The sequence below is a fragment of the Acinonyx jubatus genome, chromosome C2, assembly GCF_027475565.1.
Source record: "Acinonyx jubatus isolate Ajub_Pintada_27869175 chromosome C2, VMU_Ajub_asm_v1.0, whole genome shotgun sequence".
Taxonomy (NCBI): Eukaryota; Metazoa; Chordata; class Mammalia; order Carnivora; family Felidae; genus Acinonyx; species Acinonyx jubatus.
In genome coordinates this window covers 141,703,240-141,708,675 of record NC_069384.1, presented here as the reverse complement: position 1 = coordinate 141,708,675, position 5,436 = coordinate 141,703,240, and positions in this window count along the sequence as shown.

The window sequence follows — 5,436 nt, the reverse complement described above, 5'->3', positions numbered from 1 at the left end:
AAGTATTTTCTCCCATTCTGTGTACTGTCTTTTCACTCTGCTTGAGAGTATGCTTTACACAAAAAATTTTAATTTTAATGAATTCAGTATATCTATCTGTCTTCTGTTACTTGTGCTTTTGATGTCCTAAGAATACACTGCCAGATCCAAGGTAATAAAGAGTTACACCTATGTTTTCATCTAAGAGTTTTACAGTTTTGGCTCTTATGTTTAGTTCTTTGATTTTGAGTTAATTTTTGTGTATGGTATTGGGTAAGGATCCAACTTCATTCATTTCCATATGGATATCCAGTTGTCAGCATCTTTTGTTGAAGAGGCTGTTCTTTCTCCCATTGAATGGTCCCATCACCCTTGTTGGAAATTGCTGTTTAACATGAATGTATGGGTTGATTTATGGTCTCAGTTCCACTCCACTGATCTCGATGTCTATGCTTATGCTAGGATCACACAGACTACTATAGCTTTGTAGTAAGTTTTGACATCAGGGCATGGTAATCCACCAAGTTTGTTCTTTTTTTCAAGATTGTTTTGGCTACTCAGGGCCCCTTGCAATTCCATGTATTTCAGAATCAGCTTTTATCATTTCCTCAAAAAAAAAAAAAAAGCCATGGAAATATTGTTAGAGATCTGGTGAGTTTTGCCATTTTAATTATGTTGTCTTCCAATCTGTGAGCAGGAAATGTCTTTCCATTTATTTAGATCCTCTTAAATTTCTTTCAGCAATGTTTTATCGTTTTCAATGTACAAGTATTTTGCCTTTTTGGTTAAATTTATTAAGTATTTTATTAGTTTTGATGCTTTGTAAATAGAATTGTTCTGGTTTCAATGTAATTTTCAGACTGTTCTTTGCTACCATATAAAAAATACAACTGATTTTTTGTGTGTTGATGTTGTTTCCTGCAATTTGGATAAACTCATTTATTGGCTTTAATAGATTTTTGTGAATTCTTTAGGGTTTTATGTATGAGATCGTGTCATCTATGAGTAGAGATAGTTCTACATCTTTCTTTCTTATTTAGATGTCTTTTGTATCTTTTTCTTAACTAATTGCTCTGGCTAGAATTTCCATTGCAATGTTAAATAGAAGGGGCACCTGGGTGGTTCTGTCAGTTAAACATCTGACTCGTGATTTCTGCTCAGGTCACATCTCATCCTTTGTGAGTTCAAGCCCTGCCCTGGGCTCTGTACTGGCAGCGCAGAGCCTGCTTGGGACTCTCTCTCCCCCTTTCTCTCTCTCTGCCCCTGTCCTGCTTGCAGGCTCTCTCTTTCTCAAAATAAATAAATAAACTTAAAAAAAAAAGAATAGTAAGAGTGAGCATCCTTGTTTCTAATCTAAGGGGGGAATTTTTCAGTCTTTTACCATTGAATATGCTGTTAGCTATAAGGTTTTTATATATGTCCTTTATAACAACTTTTGCCTGAAGGTCTATTTTTTCTGATATTAGTATAGCTACCCTAGCTTTCTTTTGATTTGCGTGTAATATTTTTCTATCCCTTTACTTTCAAACACTTCGTATCTTCGGATGTGAATCTCTTCTAGTCAGCAAACATATATCGTGTTGTTCCTCTTTTATTCATTCTGTGAATCTCTGCTATTAAATTGGAGAGTTTCTTATATTTACATTTAAAGTGATTTCTGATAGGAAGGCTTCGGCCATTTTGCTATTTGTCTTTTACTTTTTTCTTCCTCAATTCCTCCATTTACTGCCTTCTTTTTTATTTAGTTGGGTGTTACTTTTTTGTGGGTTTTTTTTGTACTATATCATTTTGCTTCCTTTCAACTTTTTAAATTTTAAAACTATTTTTCAATTATGTTCTCAGTGGTTATCTTGGGGATTACATTTAACATAACAATCTAGTTTGAATTAATATAAACTTTATTTCAATAGTATGCAAAATTCTACTCCTATTTATCTCGAGGCTTCCTCTTTATGCTGTTGTTTTCACAGATTACATCTTTATTGCATGCCCATTACATAGAATTATCATTTTATACTTTGAATTTAATATGTCATTTCACTGACTCCATGGTTTCTGATGAGAACTGGCTGTTAACCTTATTGAGGATCCCTTGTATATAATTCATTACTTCTTTTCTTGCTGCTTTCAAAGTTCTTTGCCTTTCACCATTTTGATTATTATGTGTCTCCATGTGGATTTCTATTTGTCCTACTTTGAAACTTGTCCTATTTTGAAACTTGTTGAGCTTCTTGGATGTGTTGATTCATGTCTTTGTCAAATTTGGGGAGTTTTATAGTATAATTTATTCAAGTATTCATTCTGCCCCTTTCTTTCTCTCATCTCTCTCTGGAGTCTCATTATATATATTTTAGTATACCTGATGGTGTCCCACAGTTCCTCTAGGCTCTATGATTTTTTTGATGTAGTTCTTTTTTTTTTCTACTCCACAGACTAGACAATTTCATTCCACCAATCTTCAACTTCATTAACTCTATCTGCTAAAAAAATAAATAAATAAATAAATAAAAAAATAATCAGTTAAGCCCCTCCAATGACTTTTTTATTTCAATTATTGTACTTTTCAGCTTTAAAATCTCTATTTAGAGAGAGAGAGACTCATTGTCCTAGTTTTCTTTTGTTCTTTGACCTTGGTTTTCTTTAGCTCTTGGAGCATATTTAAGGAAGTTGATTTAAAATCTTTGTTCAGTAGGTCTGCTTCCTCTTGGGCAATTTCTGCTAATTTATTTTTTTCCTTTGGGTGGGCCATACTTTTTGGTTTCTCTTTTGTTGAAAACAGGCCATTTCGAGTGTTATGACATGGTAACTGGAAATCAAACTCTCTCCTCTCCCTAGGATTTTCTGTTATTGCTTTTTGTTATTGTGGGCTGCACTTAGTTGTTTATTTAGTGACTTTTCTAAACTATTTTTGTAACGACTGCGTTCCTTGTCATGGGAAGATTCTGAAGTCTCTATTCCTTTAGCGTAGTGCCCAGCTTGTTGTTTGACAAAGATTTCCTTAAATGCCTGAAGCCCAGAAAAAGAAAGTCTGGAAACATAAACAAAACAATTCTCCAGGTCTTTGCAGATTGGCTCTGTAGTGGGTCACTCCCTCCTTAGCCACGCCATATTTCAACTCTGCTTGAGCCTCCTCTTTGGGCTTGCACTGAGCCTAAGTAAGGGTCAGCTAGAGATGAAAGCATACGGTTTTCTCAGGTCTATTCTGAGCATGTGTCCTCTTGGAGAGGCATGCACATGTTCTCTAGATTCCCTAGCACACATGAGAATTCTTCAAAGATGTTATCCCCCTCAAAAATCTCACTCCTTGGCATTTCTTCCTGTACTTTTGGTTTGACTATTGTTCGCCCAAACTGCTCCTCTTTGCTCCAGACGGTAGTGGCACGTTCTTCATCTTTCAGTGTTTTGGGGAAACATCCTCCATGTAGCCACTCAGTCCTGATAGATTTCCAAGTGGGGTGAAGAAAAGGAAGCCCCTTGCATCAGTTCTTTGGAGAAACACCAATAAGGTCAGAACAGACAAACACAGTTCTTGAGGAACAAGGTCTTGTCCACTTCCTCTGAAACCTGATGCCCACGCTGGGAATGTGGGCTGCTGTCTTGAAGTCCATCACCACATTGAGGAGAATGGTGGGACTAGATGAAATGAACATTTCTTGCCATGTTTCAGTGGCCTTTTCTTGGTGAAGCATTCACTTGGTTGCTATAAACCTTTGATTCTCAGAGTTTAGTAAGTTTAATTCTGACAGTTTTTTTGTCAGGCTTTTCTGTCTCTACTGATAAATCCCAAGAGTTCCCTCCTCCACCATTTGCACTGATTTCTCATATTTGCCTTTTGAATCATGCAACTGTATTACTTATATCAAAGAGTAATCAATTTGAAAAAATTTTTTGAGAGAGAGCATGAATGGGGGAGGGGCAGATGGAGAGACAGAGAATCTTAAGCAGGCTACACGCCCAGCATGGAGCCCCATGTGGGGCTCGATCCCTAGGATCATGACCTGAGCCCAAATCAAGAGTTGGACGCTTAACCAACTGAGCCACCCAGGCACCCCAATTTTGAAAAAAATTTAATGATGTTTTAGTAGATAGGGTCTTATTATCTAACCTCCTGGCATTCTCAAACTTTGGCTCCACCAAATAATTGTTGCCACCAAGCTCTCATTTAATCTTGTTTGATGCAAATACAAGAAGAGAACTCAACTGAGAACCAAGGCTAGTTTGTTAGTTAGGGCTTACACTAGTCAAAACTTTGAAGTATTAAGTCTGCCTTCCCATAGACATTTTCTTTCCCATCTCTCTCCGTCTTTGTTCTCTTTTATTCTCAAACCCAAGCCTAATATTTCACCTGCTCTCCTACCACCTTCCATGATGAAACAATACTGACTGACTTAAACCTGTTAAGTGTTTAAGGAGATGAGCAAGTTTCTATTTCATAACTTGTCTTAGAATTCTGATCTCCCAAGATCAAGTAGTACACAGTCGTCAATTCATTCACAAACATGAAGGAAGTCATTTTTGTTTGTTTGTTGGTTGGTTTTCTTTCTGAAGAGCCGGCTCTCAGGTTTGGAGAGGATAGAGCAAATTAAAGGAAGAGTTAAGGTGCCTTGGGAGAAGGATAAGGGCAACAAAATATGATGCTGTTGGATAAGCATCACATGATAATTTTGTCAAAATCAGTGCCACATAAAGTGTGGTCTCCAGATGTGCTGACTCAAGATCTCTAACCAGGAATCTGCATGTTCACCCATGCTCCAGAGGATTCTGAAACATGCTATAGTTTGAGAGCCACTGCCCAAAGTTACCTTACTGGGTTTTTCTTATAATGAAGATAATAACATTCCCTTGAATTTCTGTAGCCCTTTACTACTTACAAAGTTTTTTTTGTAGATGATAATCTTACCTGTTATCACAAAAGCCCAGGATTGGGCTTTGAATAAGAGCCTCTTTTAATAAATAATAAAACTGAGTTTTATTATTTGACTTTTTCCATGGTGCACATTCAAACACAAGTCTCTTGACTTCAAATCTATGGATATTCTAATTTTGCCTATATGAAAATTTTTTTCAAAAAATTAAAGTTGCACCTTTCCTGGTGTAGTCACTCACCTTTGCCTTTCCTTTGCTTATTCATTGGTTCATCCACCATGCAATCCTTTACATATTCAGCAAATATTCATTACAAACTATAATAAGCCATGTAGTGTGTATATCCAGGGCTATCTAAAGTTATATTCAAAGATCATGACAATTTCTTTTTATGGGTTTGTCTAGGGTGATACACTCTTTATTATGTGTAATTCCATTACACACATTTTCTTTAGTAATTTAGTCACTAGCTTCTTTAAGAGCAGTTAGCATAGAGGAGCACCTGGGTGGCTCAGTCATTTAAGCATCTGACTTCTGCTCAGGTCATGATCTCAAGGTTCGTGAGTTCGAGCCCCACATTAGGCTCTATGC